The sequence below is a fragment of the Loxodonta africana genome, chromosome 25, assembly GCF_030014295.1.
Source record: "Loxodonta africana isolate mLoxAfr1 chromosome 25, mLoxAfr1.hap2, whole genome shotgun sequence".
In the NCBI taxonomy this organism is placed as follows: Eukaryota; Metazoa; Chordata; class Mammalia; order Proboscidea; family Elephantidae; genus Loxodonta; species Loxodonta africana.
The window spans coordinates 8893330-8910364 of NC_087366.1; positions in this window are offsets into that span (position 1 = coordinate 8893330).

Genomic DNA, 17035 nt, shown 5'->3' on the forward strand with positions numbered 1-17035 from the left:
GAAGAGAATGACATTTGTTGACTTTTCACATACATTACCACATCGTATTCATAACAACTTTATAGTTAAAAAGACCAAGACTGAAAAGTGACTTTCCCAGATGTTATCAGCTAGTGATTCTTAAACTTGAGAATCAAATGCCAAGTCTTCTGGCTCTAAAGCATTAGTAAAACTTTGGGCAGCATACTGATATCTCCACCATGAGTCAAATGTTTCAAAGGAATTCTAGCTCTTGAACAGTTCTATCAGCTTTTTGTCTGTTAATGAGTATTTATGTTACTGTCTGTCTTAGTTATCTAGTGCTGCTGTTAACAGAAATACCACAAGTGGATGGCTTTAACAAAGAGAAATTTATTCTCTCATAGTTTAGAAGTCCAAATTCAGGGTGCTGGCTCCAGAGGAAGGCTTTCTTTCTTTCCAGGGGAAAGCAACATCTCTTTTGATTTCCTGACTGCTGCTGTGGGTATTACCCTTGGCCAAAAGAAGCTGCTTCAGCCAGGGCCACACTCCTCCCAAAGGGCAGCATATACCTCTGTTCAGTAAAACTCTAAAGGGTCATCCTAGCTCCATAGATCCCTGCCACATTGTATTTCAACCTCTCTGTCTGCCAATCAGGTTGATCCTTTTCATCCATTTTGAAATTTCTTAGTCACTACTTTGAATATTTTTTCCCTCCTAATGTATTGACTCCCCTCTCCAAATCCGTTCTATTGAAGTTTCTGAATTTTTCTCCTGTATTTTCTTACACTTGGCTTCTTTATGCTATCTTGTGTATATTTTCTTCTTAAAATCTTTCTTTGGCTTAATAATTTCTCTTCCAATGTATTTAATATATTATTTATTTCATTCATTAAATATTTTAATTTAAATAATTCTAATTTTGTTTCCAAATTTCTCTCCAAATATGTTTCATCAACTTTAATAATAACTTGCTGTATCATACTTTCAATCACCTTTATATTTAAACATATTTAATATACTTTTATATATGTCGTAGCTGGTGACCACAGTATTTGCAGAACAGAGTTTATAGGCATATTCTCAACGTGTATGTGTTTCCCAACCATGTCTCATGGTTGGTGTTTTTTTAATGGATTTCAATACTTAATTGTACATCTCTGTTCCTTGAATTATCATAACTCAGGAATCTTTGAGGCCTGGCTCCAAAGTGGATTTTCATTGATTATACCTGGTACCTAATGGAAGCTATAACTTGGGATCATGTTAAAATAAAATTTGGGCTTTGAGTGCTTGTGGGCCACGTTCGTAGGCTGATTTCTGACTCCCATTCAAAATACAAGTTTATGGTAAGGATTCTCAGGGGAGACATCTTTTCCTTTCTCACCTTCCCAGAGCCAGGGCTGGCCAGTGGATTTCGCTTACCATATTTCTGCAAGGGTGAGTAAAGGAAAATTCTAATCTGTCCTTTGAATGATGCATGCCCTGCAGGTTTTGTGTGCTGACAACCAGCTCCAGCTCAGCCCCAAGATTTGTCTCCTGTCACTCACAGACAATTTAAGACAGAGTCTTAGAAATACGTCTTACATGTCTATTTATCATCTCTTTTTCTTCACCTAAGTTATGAGCCCCTTGAGAATAAGGCCAATGTCTTATATGTTTTATTTATAAAGAATAATATAAATACTATTCCAATATTGTGGCATGCATTTAATACATGTTGATTGAATTAAAGTAAATTATATTTGATACAGCTCAACTCCCCAGTGAAAACCTCTTTAATTTCACCTGAGTAAATTTTTTTCACCTGGGCTCCTATAATATTGTAGACCTTCTTCTACTCTGGCAACCTGATACTTCAGTGGAATTGTTTCTTTGAATGTGTGCTTCCTCCACTGGATTACAATATTTCTTAGAGAAGGAAAGGTGTCATTTTCACAATTTTATTCCCAATATTTAGGAGTGTTTGACATACCGTAAGAGGTTTCAAAAATAGTTCTTAAATGAATGCATTTAAACAGAGAACAGAAAGAAAAGGAAGCTGAGAAATGTTATCAAAGAGGCAGAATTTTTATTCTACTCATCCATCCTATATCCATTTCATCATGAAATATTTTTCTATTATCTTGATTGATGTAAATGCTAACCTTGAAGAGGTTTTGATGTTTTCACACTCTAATGCCATGTTCTAGCTTGTGCAACAAACTAAATACTTTGTTTACTATCACTCATAATTCTATTTAGAAGAGTCAGAGACCTTATTTGGAATCAACCCAAGGCCCTATATTCCCATTATTTAATAGTTGAAATTTTTACATATAACTCTTGTTTCAAAATGAAAATAAACACATACTACATGTTCAAATGACCAAATCATGAGATCGAAGGGACTTGTGGTTCCTGAAACACTAGATGGAAAAGAGAAGCCTACTCATCAGCAATACTCATATTATATGACTGGAAAAGTTTACTTCTATAGTGATTGGACAATTTTATTATTTTATTATTGGGGCTTATTTATTACAGCAGCTGGCAGTACATCGACTAATATAAAAATATATATATGTATATTTTTTAATATGCCTGGTGTTTAATTTTTATTTTTCATTTAATTTTATTTTTGTGGAAATATACACTGTCTCAACAAATTCTGCATGTACAATTCAGTGACATTGTTTACATTCTCCAAGTTGTAACATTAATGCCCTCCCTAAGCTTCTCATCTAACCTTTCAAAATGTTGTTGTCAACTTGATCCCACATAGATAAATCTTTGAGAGAGCATAATGCTCAAGGCAGGTAGGCTTTATAATTAGGCTAAAATGCTATTTGGTTCAAAGCTGACTTCCAGGAAAAGTTTTAGTTTGAGGTTTAAAGATTATCTCAGGGCAATAGTTTTGGGTGTTCATCCAGCCACAATGGCTCCAAAAGGTCCATATTCCACTGAGACTTTGAAATTCTTTTCATTTTTCCCCCTTTTTGACCATCACTCTTCTACAGACTCTTAGATCAAAATGCGCAGTAACGATACTGGGCACCACCAGTTCTTCTGGTCTCATGACATGTATCAGGACTTCGTTTCTCTTTCTGGCTGTGTGATATTTCATTGAATGTATGTGCCACATTTTCTTTATCCTTTCATTTGTTGATGGGCATTTAGGTTGCTTCTACCTTTTGGCTATTGTGAATAATGTACAGATGTCTGTTTGTGTCACTACCTTCATGTCCCCTGAGTATACACCTAGAAGTGGGATTGCTTGTTTATATGGTGGTTCTATTTTTAGTTTCTTGAGGAACCATCACCATGTTTTCACAATGTTGTACCATGCTGCAATCCCACCAGCAATGGATGAGGGTCTCAATTTTCTCACATCCTTGCCAACATTTGTTATTTTCCTTATTTTTTCTTTTTAAATTTATTTAAGCCATTCTAGTGGGATTGAAGTAGTATCTCATTGTGGTTTTGATTTGCATCTCTCTGATGGCCAATGATGTTTAGCATCTTTTCAGGTGTCTATTGGCTCTTTGAATAAACTCTTTGGTGAGGATCAGAATCCTTTGCACATTTTTTAATTGCGTCTTTTGTCTTTTCCTTGTTAAGTTGTAGGAGTAATTTATATGTTTTGAATATTAGCCCCTTGTCTATTATAGAGTTCCTAAGTTTTTCTTTCATTGTATAGATTATCTCTTCCCTTTGTTGACAAAGTTGTTTGATGTTCAGAAGTATTTAATTTTGATGTGATCCCATTTATCTAAATTTTTATGTCTCAAAAAAAAACTATGTCTGTCCTATAGAGTCTCCTGTTTGGAGACATTCTTCATGCATGCCTAAATGGCAACAATAAAGTATATTTTAATATTTTAAATATTAAATTATATTTAATATATTTTAATAAAAATAAGATAAAATCTATGCATATAAAAACACATACGTATTCAAATGGATCTGTGCTATCCTTTCCCAAACTCTGAATTTTAGTTTTTAAAGTATTAATTTTATGTAGCTAATTATGTTTAGAAAAGTGATTTCCATAAAAGTGTATTACATATGGCAAAATAAATATTTAATCAAAATAAGCCCATGTTCCCTGGCTCCTTATAGGACCCAAGAAAAATGTTAGTCTTGAGTCTAATGTTGTTCTCACTTATGATTGAAAGCTCTTTTAGAGAAAAGTAAAATAAAATAACCCTTGGTAGGCTTGCATACTTTTTTATGTTCCTTTAAGATTAATTATACACTATGCATGTCAGTTTGAAAGAATGACTCTTTGCAAAGGTAATTAACAGAGCAAATTGTTAAACAAGAGCTATATTTTAATTGCTTTTGTGTTGTTGCTTATTTTTTAGTCTGGAGATGAAAAACTAAAATGTTAGATAATGAATGTGTGTTTCTAGCATCTAATTCTCAGGTGAGTTTGGCTAAAGAGATTGATGTTTCTAACTTCCTCTTAAGATTAATTGTACCTGTATAGATGGGTGAGAATTTTCAAAATATGATTATACATATTCACATTGTTTTGTTACATGCTTGCTAAGATGCCATTTATTAATCAAATCCTCATCAAAAAACGAGGCTGAGATGGGTTTCCTTTCTTAAAACAAAGGTGGCTTTTTTTTTCTCTTTGCCAGGTGTACACCTGCTTTTAAACTACTATCCAACATTTTGAGAAGTGTTCTATTACTGATACCAAAACTACAAGCCACAAAAATGTCTCTCTTATTTTCAAAGGTGAAGATCAACGTGCATGTCCTCAAGAGGGACACCAGGAGCATAGTGCTGCCTTTAACAAGATAAATATTTTAATTTTCAAATCGTTTCTTAAGCCAGCATTAATTTTTTACTGTATTAACATTTTAATCTATGAATTTTCTTTTAATATTAAATAATTACAATAGTTAAAGATAATAGTAGTTTGTAAACATTAACAGAACCTGCATTAGCTAACAGAATTGTACTTTTCATCAGGCAGAAATGCATGAGAAACTGGCAACATCACTACCGCTCAGCCACGCATTAAACCAGTGTCAGGAGATGGAAAACTGGTTACTAATCATTTCTTATGTTAAAGTCATTCCTTTTATTCATTAACACGTAATGATCAATACATGAATATTTGAATACTTACTAGATTGTATAACCACAAGAACCCAGTGTTGTCGAGTCAATTCCAACTCATAGTAACCCTATAGGACACAGTAGAACTGCCCTATAGAGTTTCCAAGGAGTACCTGGCGGATTTGAACTGCCGACCCACTGGTTAACAGCCATAGCAGTTAACCACTACCCCACCAGGGTTTCTGGATAATTATATATATATATATTTAAATTACATATAATATCTTAATTATATACACATATATAACATATTGGTAAAAATTAAAATGGCTATAATTATTAAAACTTTACTCATGTATTTGAATTTTAAAGTGGACTCTGAAAAAAATCATTATTTAACATGCCTTCTAATAAAAAATAAAAGACAGACTGCTAACTAGATAGGTTATTTTTAACAATGGTAATAGTAAACATTTCCTCTGGAAGTTAAATATGTAAAGTTTATAAAAATCATAACTTTGTTTGAAACTATATAACAACAAAGTGAACTTATGTTAATATGATATATATTTTTAAAGATTACATGACATAAAACTATTTCTGAAATTTAAACGTTATTTTCAAGAAGATTCAGGGTTGACTGTTAAGGATAATGGAGGATAAGTGCTGTCCCATAGGACTTTATTTTGAAGTCATATATCAAGACAGGGAATCAGCTTTACCATCAACATTCACTGCCTCTGAAAATATTAATATGCTCAATTGCTAATTCATACTTAATTTAATCAAAAAGCATTTTTTGTATCAACTATGTTCCAGGCATCTAACTACACATCCAGAAACCACTCTATGCTTTAGTAAATATTCTATATATTAATTACTTCATGTAGTCCATAAAAATACCTCAGAACGTGGAACATAGGTCTTATCTTCCAGTGATATTCATTCATTTTCTCACTTTCTTATATGAATTCAGTGGCATATGACAACAACAATTAACATCTACTGTGTAGCAAATGCTTAGTATTTACTCATATTATACATTTAATAATGACTATCATGATCACTATAATGATGATTATGAAAAAATAACATTTTTGAAGTATTGATTCTCACTGATTTAGGAACATTAATCTCATTTAATAACAGAACAATCCAATGATCTGGGTACATTTATTATGCCCATTTCACGTATAAGGAAACTGAGATTTGGGTAAATTTAGTACTTTACTGATGTCACCAGAAACAAATTGGCTGATGGGGATTTGGTTCATACTAGTGTCACCAGACGGCGCCTTAAATACACTATCCATCTGGAAGTTTCATTTTTGGTACTTTCCTAATTGTATTCCCTATTCATTTTGCCTTTGACAGTACACAGGAGTGACATAAGTCCTTTCTTTGCCACCTACTATTTGGAACTGTGACTAGTAACCCAGCTTGAGAGAATCACATGACTATAAAATTATTAGAAGCTTTCAAAAGCCACAGAAAATTTGGTCATTTTGCAATCATTGAAGAACAAAGCACCCCTTTTAAAACTTTCTTCCTCAACCTCACATTTCTAGCTGCATACATAGTTGGGTTAGGAGCATTAGGTGTGTACTCACCTAGTTCAAAGAATACACTATGAGTGTCTTCTTCTCTACAAAGAATCGCTTCAAAACTTTTCAAAATTTACCTAAATAAGGTTAAAATTTTGATTTCTTACCATATAAAAAGTTCATAAATTAGAAAGCTTTTTTAAAGAATTGCCTAAAAAATCTCCATTGCTCTAATTTAAACTATCAGTTTTTCTGATTGCAAAGAACACTGAGAAAAAAAAAATCTTATATACATATACATTAAAACATTTACAAGATATCATGGATTAAAGGGAAAATCCAACCCCTTCTGCCAGGTTATTTTTATCTTTTCAGCATATTCCAGGATGCTCACTTGTTGATAATGTGTTGGTAATCAGTGGCTGTAGGTTTCAGGAGTGTAGAGAGTGTGGGGTCTAGAATACAGTCATATATTTCTTATTTGATACATACATAAAGGGTACTTAAAGTTCATTTCCCATTGACGTGGAAATACAACTAGAAAAATTTTTCATCCTTTTGATAAATGCAGTCATATATATATATAGTCCAACTTTTAGACTAATTACTTCTTTTACGTACAGGGGCTTCAGAGGAAAAGAAAAAGCAAACAAAGAAAAGAATGCCAGTTTTACCAGTAAAGATTGATATAAACCTATATTAAAATATATGCATACGTACCTATATGTGTGTGTATATATATATATATATATTTATATATATATATATATACACACACAAACATACAAATACAAATATTGTAAGAGTGTAAAAAACAGCTCAGTGGGGAAAAGGAAAACACAAATACATGTACATGCATATGCAAGCCAAGTTTTATAACGAAGTCAATGATTATTTTAAAACTATAAGTGAAAGAACATCCACAGTTATGCTTTGTGGAATTGTCACAAGTGTTAAGGGGTCGCCCAGAGAAAGTTGAGATAATGAGACACCCAAAAGCAGAAGCAGCAGAAAAGCAATTAGTGCCTGTGTGAAAAGCCAGAGGTTGAAATGAAGGAGTCGGCATAAAGTATTTATTTTCCTTCACAAAGCCTACAAGAAGAGTTAAGCGGAAAGCCTTTTAAAAAATGGCTGTATTTTGACTAGCGAAGGAAAAATAAAGAATTAATTTGCTAAGGGGTATGCCATCCTATTCCTAGCCATTATTATATTTATTTTAATCATTATAATCTTGAAACGGTTTCATCACACAAACATTTCATCAAAGTAGAGTCAAAGGAGTACATGCTGATCGAATTATTCTTATCCAAAATATATGCAGTGGCTATTTCTCCAGTTTATTTTCCTTTTCTTTTGATGAGTGCAATCAAAGAAATGCTCAAAATATATGCAAGTACAAAATGCTTATTTGAAAGACAAGCAATTACAAATATACTAAATTTCTGGTAAATATCAAAGATTCCTATTTTTGAGAAACTAATATGTTCCTATAGTCTAAGACAAAATTTTCCAAATTTTTTTAGCTTTCTGATATGTTCCATAACTATATATAATCCACCGATACCTTAAAGATATTAAAAATAATTTAATTATTTTGTGGTATATAATAAATTTTTATTTTAAAGCAAAATATGTATTTTCATTTTATGTTAGTATTTCATCAAACTGTGTATACTTAACAAAAAAATAATACAACTATGAAATATATACATTATTAATAATATAAAGAGAAACTGACTTTTTCCATTTAATAACAATGATATATGATAAATGTTTACAAAAGAAAACCAGAATTTGTTCATGAATCTGTTTTTTACTGACATTTGTATCATGCTTAGTTTGGGACCAAAGGTATATTGAAAGGTGTAAAATAAAATTTTATTATGCTTTATGACATCAAAGAGTAATTTTATGCCCTAATATTTGTAATTATTTTGTTTTCATTTCAAAATCAAATAACCTATGTTAATATTTTACATTTTAAATGAGAAGATGAAAAGTTCCAGTTTGCTGTGATATTCAAAAGGCCAAGTTGGTTTTTAATCATCACTATATTTATTCATTTAAGCAATTGCTTATTGTAGTTTTAGAAAACTTTGAAGATTTTTTTTTTTTTCCTTAACTCAGATTTCAATAGATGAAAGCATCTCAAGGTTATCTGGAGGGGAATTTGCAGAATTACTATCATTTTATTTTCATCATCAATGTATTGCATTTCAAAAATACAGCTTCATGTTTTTCCTATTTTTTGTTAATTATACTACTTCCCAAAAAGCCTGTGAATAAATTTAATTTTTTTTAGAATTTTTCAAAACCTTTATCGAAATTTGCCTTATGATCAGAAAATTATGACAGTATAAGCATATTAATACATTTCAAAAATCATACATACTCATGTAACCAGCACCTAGAGCAAAAAACATGATATAGTAACGGCCTTCTTATACTCCTTTACATTTATAATTTTTCTGATGTCAAACAACTTTGCTCTCCTAAGATAAATTCAATTTAGTTATGGTGTATTATCTTTTTGTGTAAGCTGCTGAATTCAGTTTGCTTAAATATTTGTTAGAATTACAGTATCTTCAGTTCTTCACAAGTGAGATTGGCTTGATATTTCCCTTTCTCCTACTTTTTTTGGGTTGTTTCTAGATTTAAGAAGTTCCAGTCTTTATAGAGGAGCCCTGGTGGTGCAGTGGTTAAGAGCTCAGCTGCTAACCAAAAGATCGGCAGTTCAAATCCACCAGCTGCTCTTTGGAAATCCTATGGGGCAGTTCTCCTCTGTCCTCTAGGGTTGCTATGAGTAAAAATCACTCAATGGCAACAGATTTGGTTTTTTCAGTCTTTATAAAAGGAGGCCTGGTGGCACAATGGTTAGGTATTTGTCTGCTAATCAAAAGGTCTGTTTAGAACCCACCAGTGGCTCCTTGGAAGAAAAGACCTGGCATTCTGCTCTGATAAAGATTTCAGCCTAAAAACCCTGCTGGGCAATTTTACTTTGTCATATAGGGTCGCTTTGAGTCAGAACTGTCTCAAGAGCACACAATAGGAGTGTTTACAGACTGAGTTGTATAAGAGTTCCTCTTATTCTATCCTCTGAAAGTTTTTGTATAATATTGGATTTACGTGACATGAAAATTTATTCTTATTTATCAGTAAAACATTTAAGCTAGGTAATTTCATTATTTTTTATGCTATATAGCATCATTATTATTTGCTTTAATTGTACTTCAGATAATTTAAAGCATATATATACAGTCTATAAATAAGCACCCACACTCATCTGTGAGATTGTTGTACTGTGGCGGTTTGCATGTTGCTGTGATGCTGGAAGCTATGCCACAAATATTTCAAATACTAGCAGGGTCACCCATGGTGGACAGGTTTCAGCAGAGCTTCCAGGCTAATACAGACTAGGAAGAAGGACCTAACAGTCTACTTCTAAAAAAAATTAGCCAGTGAAAATCTTATAAATAACAGCAGAACTTTGTCTGATATAATGCTGGAAGATGAGCCCCTAAGGTTGGAAGTCACTCAAAATAAGACTGGGGAAGAGTTGCCTCCTCAAAATAGAGCCGACCTGAATGATGTAGATGGAGTCAGGCTTTTGGGACCTTCAGTTGTTGATGCGGCAGGAGTTAAAATTAGAAGAAACAGCTGCAAACACCCGTTAATAATCAGAACATGGAATGTACAAAGCATGACTCTAGGAAAGCTGGAAGTCGTCAAAAAGGAAGTGGAACACATAAAATCAATATTCCATTATTAGTAAGCTGAAATGGACTGGTATTGGCCATCTTGAATCAGGCAATCATATGGTCTAATATACCAGAAATGACAAATTGAAGAGGAATGGCATCACGTTCATGGTCAAAAGAACATTTCAATATCTCTCCTGAAGTACAACACTGTCAGTGATAGGATAATATCCACGCGCCTAAAAGGAAGACCCATCAATGCTATTATTCAAATTTACTCACCAACTGCAAAGGGCAAAGATAAAGAAATTGAAGATTTCTACCAATTTTTGTAGTCTGAAATTGACCAAACCTGCAGCCAAAATGCATTAATAATTACTGGTGATTAGAATGTGAAAGTTGGAAATATAGAAGGACCAATAGTAGGGAAATAATGGTGTTGGTGATAGAAATGATGCTGGAGATTGCGTGTCAGACGTTGCAAGACCAATGACTTCTTCATTATGAATACCCTTTTTCAACAACATAAATGGCAACCATACACATGGACTGCACCAGATGGAATACACAGGAATCAAATCAATTACATCTGAGGGAAGAGATGATGGAGAAGCTCAATATCATCAGTCAGAACAAAGCCAGAGACCAACTGCAGAACAATCAATTGTACATCTGCAAATCCAAGTTGAAACTGGAAAAAATTAGAGCAACTCCACAAGAGCCAAAATACGACCTTGAGTATATCCCACTTGAATTTAGAGTCCATCCTGAGAACAGACTTGATGCATTAACACTAATGACTGAAGACCAGAAAAGTTGTGTGATGACATCAAGGATACCATACATGAAGGAACCAAAAGGTCATTAAAAAGACAGGAAAGAAAGAAAAGAAAAAATGGATGTCAGAAGAGACTCTGAAACTTGCTCTTTAAGGTAATGCAGCTAATATGAAAGGAAGAACTGATTAAGTAAAAGGACTGAACAGAAGATTTCAGTGGGTGGCTTGAGAAGACAAAGTAAAGTATTATAATGAATTGTGTAAAGACCTAGAGTTAGAAAGCTAAAAGTGAAGAAAACACTCAGAAATTCTCAAGCTGAAAGAACTGAAGAAAAAATTCAAGCCTCAAGTTATAATACTGAAGGATTCTACAGAGAAAATATTGAACAAAGCAGGAAGCATCAAAACATGATGGGAAGAATACAGAGTCACTATACCAAAAAGAATTGATCTATGATCCATCATTTCAGGAGGTAGCATATGATCAAGAACTCATGGTACTGAAGGAAGAAGTCCAAGCTGCACTGAAGGCTTTCATGAAAAACAAGGCTCCAGGAATTGATGGAATACCCTTTGAGATGTTTCAACAAATGGATGAAGCACTAGAGGTGCTCAGTGGTCTATGCCAAGAAATTTAGAAGACAGCTATCTGGCCAACCGACTGGAAGAGACCAATATTTGTTCCCATTCCAAAGAAAGGCGATCGAACAGAATGTGGAAATTATCGAATGATATCATTAATATCACACACAAGTAAAATTTTGCTGAAGATCATTCAGGAGCAGCTGCAGTACATCCACAAGGAACTGCCAGAAATTCAAGCCAGATTCAGAAGAAGATGTAGAAGAAGAGATGTCATTACTGATGTCAGAGGGATATTGGCTGAAAGCAGAGAATATCAGAAAGATGTTTACCTATGTTTTGTTGACTATGCAAAGGTATTCAACTGTGCGGATCATTTCAAGTTAAGAAAAGTTCTGTGAAGCATGGGAATTCCAGAACATTTAATTGTGCTTATGAAGAACATGTTCATAGTTATATGTACATAGACCAAGATGAAATTGTTCAAGCAGAACAAGGGAATACTGCGTGGTTTAAAATCAGAATAAGATGTGTGTCAGAGTTGTATCCATATTACTCAACCTGTATAAAGAAAATAATATGAGAGGCTGAACTATATGAAGAAAAATGAAGCATCAGAATTGGAGGAAGCCTCGTTAAAAAACTTTGATATGCAGATGACACAACCTTGCTTGCTGAAAATGAAGGATATTGAAGCACTTACTGATGAAGATTAAAGAAAACACAAATTCTCACAACTAAACCAATGAGCAACAGCATGAGAAGTGAAGAAAAGACTGAAGTTGTCAAGAATTTTGTTTTACTTGGATCACAATCGATGCCCATGGAACCATCAGTCAAGAATCCAAAGACGTATTACATTGGGAAATCAGCTGTAAAAGACCTCCTTAAAGTGCGAAAAGCAAAGATGTCACTTTGAAGCCTCAGGTGTTCCTGAACCAAACCATGGTATTTTTAATTGCCTCATATGCATGTGAATGCTAGACAAGGAAAAAGTAAGACCTATGACGAACTGACAGCTTTTAATTATGGCTTTTGCAAGGAATATTGAATATACCGTGGATTGCCAAAAGAATGAACAAATCTGTTTTAGAAGAAACACAACCAGAATGCCTCTTAGAAGCAAGGATGGCAAGGCTTCATCTCACATATCTTGGACATGTTATTAGAAGTAATCAGTTCCTGGAAAAGGATATCATCCTTGGTAAAGTTGAGCAAAAAGGGGGAAGACCCTCAAAGCTGGATTGACCCAGTGACTGCAAAAATGGGCTCAAACATACCTACTGTTAGGATGGCATAGGATTGGCAAAGTTTCATTCTGTTATACATGGAGTCACTACACGTTGTAGTAGACTAACGGCACCTAACAACCTGGAGGTTACCACTTTACCTTACGATTAATGGCAAATGTCTCTATTTTATTGTAAATAAACCTCTAATAGTTCATCTTTAAGTTGTTGTTGCTAGGTGCCATCTAGTCTTTTCCAACTCATAGCAACCCTATGTACAATGGAATGAAACACTGCCTGGTCCTGCGCCATCACCACAATCATTGTTAGGCTTAAGCTCATTGTTGCAGCTACTCTGTCAATCCATCTCACTGAGGGTCTTCCTCTTTTTCGCTGACCCTCTACCAAGCATGATATACTTCTCCAGGGGATGATCCCTCTTAAAAATACGTCCAAAGTATATAAGACGTAGTCTCGCCACTCGGACTTCTAAGGAGCAGTCTGGTTGCACTTTTTTCGAGACAGATTTGTTCATACTTTTGGCAATTCATGGTATATTCAATATTCTTCTCCAACACCACAATTCAAAGGTGTCAGTTCTTCTTCGGTCATCCTTATTCATCGTCCAGCTTTTGCTTGCATACGAGGAGTCTGAAAACACCACAGCTTGAGTCAGGCTCACCTTAGTCTTCAAGCTGACATCTTTGCTTTTCAACACTTTAAAGAGATCTATTGCAGCAGATTTGCCCAATGCAGTACGTTGTTTGATTTCTTAACAGCTGCTTCGTGGGCACTGATTGTGGATCCAAATGAAATGAAATCCTTGACAACTTCAATCTTTTCCCAATGTATCATGTTGCTTGTTGGTCCAGCTGTGAGGATTTTTGTTTTCTTTTTGTTGAGGGGTAATCCATGCTGAAGGTTGTGGTCTTTGGTCTTCATCAGTAAGTGCTTCAAGTCCCCTTCACTTTCAGCAAACAAGGTTGTGTCATCTGCATATCTCAGGTTGTTGATGAGTCTCCCTCCAGTCCTGTTGCCCCATTCTTCTTCATATAGTCCAGCTTCTCGGGTTATTTGTTCAGCAAACAGATTGAATAGGCATGATACAACCCTGATGCACACCTTTCCTGACTTTAAACCAATCAGTATCCCCTTGTTCTGTTTGAGTGACTGCCTCTTGATCTATGTGCAGATTCCTCATGAGCCCAATTAAGTGTTATGGAATTCCCATTCTTTACAATGTTATCAGTAATTTGTTATCCGCACAGTCGAGTGCTTTTGCATAGTCAATAAAACACAGGTAAACATCTTTCTCTTATTCTCTGCTTTCAGCCACGATCCATTTGACATTAGCAATGCTATCCCTCGGTCCACATCCTCTTCCGAATCCAGCTTCAATTTCTGACAGTTCCCTGTTGCTATACTGCTGCAGTTGCTTTTGAATGATCTGCAGCAAAATTTTACATACTTGTGATATTAATGATATTTTTCAATAATTTCCCCATTCAGTGGGATCACCTTTCATGGGAATAGGCATAAATATGGATCTCTTCCAGTAGGTTGGCCAGGTGGATTAAAAGAAAAGAAAAAAAAGGTGGATACCTTCCAAATTTCTTGGCATAAATGGGTGAGCACTTCCAGCTCTCCATCCTTTAAGAAAAACACAATAATTGTTATCTCTGTGCTGAACTTTTCCCAACCTAAGTTCTGGAAAGAAAAAATCTTAATATTACTCACATCGATGAATATGGCTTAGGAAAAGATTTCTTCCAAAAATATTACTAAGAAACAGTGCTGCATTTCAAATATTGCAGATGAAAATAAAGAGGGGATCCTTTGAAAAACTCTGCTAAATGTTGCAAAAATTGACTCTATGATGATTTGATTGGCTCTGTAATAATTGATGCTAATACTGCAAGTCAAGAGTCTAAATAATATTGTTTGAATAAGATATAAAAGGAAAACAAGTAGTATATTTCCAAATCAAGATAATGTTTTACACAGTATGTTACTTAAATTGTTATATATAATTATACTAAACAAACAAGTTATCATCATTAGATATTTTGCTATTTAATCTACGTCCTAAAGCATTTATATATTCGAACTGACCCAAAAGCATTTTTTTTAATCTTTGTGTTTGAAGAATAAAGTATTTTCAAGTTTCTCTTATATTTAGAAACTTCAGATACATTTTGCAAACAGGTTAAAAAATAAATCATATTTTAACCTGATAGTTTTTTTCCCAAGAAACGGAGGTGTAGCTTTTTGGCAGTTACAGCATGAAGTTAGGTTCTCAAAATTTGTCACATATTAATATGACAAAAGATAGGTGGTAAACATAAATGTCATTGAAAAAATTTTAATTTTTTTATATCCATTTGGAACCTAGATTATTAGACAAAACATTGAGGATAAATAAAATAAATATGAAGGATGAAGAGCTACTGACCTAGTTGACATTTCTGTTTATATCTTGAAAGGAACATCCCTGAAGCACAGAAATGCATAAATGCATTGTTCCTACTAAACATGTCACTATATATACGATTGCAGAAGGTATCTGCATGTAGCCTTCACTGGATATTGACTTAACAGGTCACATATTTTCTGAAAGTCATTTCAATCACAACATGTTTAAAATGAAATTCCATTTTGGCTTAGCTTGTTTCAGTCTATATTGATAATATCAAATCTATGGGGCAATATAATGAACTCATCCAGCCAGCAGTTATAGAGTTTTCTAAATGAATGCTGTCAATTTCTTTTCATCAGTGTGATGACCTGAGTTGAGTTTGACATCATTCTGTGTGTTTTCTTTTAAATATTATAAACCGCAATTTAAAACAGACTGAGATATAATCAATCAGATCTAAAAAGCTGTTCCTTCAGTTTCCAGCTCTCTCTCATACCCTCCAGTCAACCTGCAAATGCTCAGCTGGCAAAAGGTGGGCACTTTTTATCATTAACAACGCTTTTTAGTATTTCAACCACCCTAGACATAATTAAAAAATTACACTTCTGCTGGGATATCTTTTCTCAGCTAACAGTTTAAAAGCAATATGTCACAGGAGGAGAGCATGTAGGTAGCAGCAAGGATAATTTATTAGTGATGTTTCTTATATGGTTAGCAATTTATATGGATCAAAAAACTTCCCCATCCATCTGCAACTAATTTTGCCATGCTCAAAGTCCCCAATAAGATGGCTAAAAAGCTGTTGTAGCCAATTTTAATTTTTCCCATACTTGTTAACGAAATGACCTAATCAAAAACTGGAAATGCCCTTTTCCTCTCTCTTTAATCCTATAAATAAGCCCTAAGTATCTAAGTATCTAGCTCCTTTTCATTTTGCCTGTACTTTGTACAAGCTAATTGCTCATAGGTAAAGATGTTTCTAAAGGACAACCCATCCTGAATCCAAAAGAAAAAAAAAAAGTGGTGTTATGGAAAATCTCTCCCTACTCAAAATATTTAAGAACCCAAAATACATATCTAAAACCAAAAAAAAAAACCATTGCCATCAAGTGAATTCAGACTCATAGCAACCATATAGGACAGAGTAGAACTGCCCCAGAGAGTTTCCAAGGAGCACCTGGTGGATTAGAACTGCTGACTTTTGGGTTAGCGGCCATAGCACTTAACTACTACACCACCAGGGTTTCCATAATATGTAAGAAACTGCAATTTACAGGCAAATGAGTGCTTATGAAATAAAATCCCACAAATTTATCAAAAACCTTTGTGGATGGTGATGAAGCAGCAAAACAAGCCCGTATCACCTCAAACTTGCATGTGCTGCAGAACCCTCAATAATTTAGACTTTGAATTGGCTGCCCAACCACCACATTGAACATCTTGTAGGATTGAGATGTGTGTCCCTGGAGGGGGAAGGAAGGTGGTCTTCTTGATCCCTAAGTGAAATACAGTTCATATTCTCTATTAAAAAAAAAAAAAAAACTGCCATTAAGTGGATTCCAACTCATAGCGACCCTATAGGACAAAGTAGAACTGCCCCACAGAGTTTCCAAGGAGCACCTGCTGGATTCAAACTGTCAACCTTTTGGTTAGCAGCCTGGCACCTAACCAGCTTTTCTTATCCTATTTTGGTTTTCCACTTTTCTCGCTGTTCAACCTGAAAGTTTGAACTTCACTGGGAACTGAGTCCTCCTGTCATTCTGAATTTTTTTCTC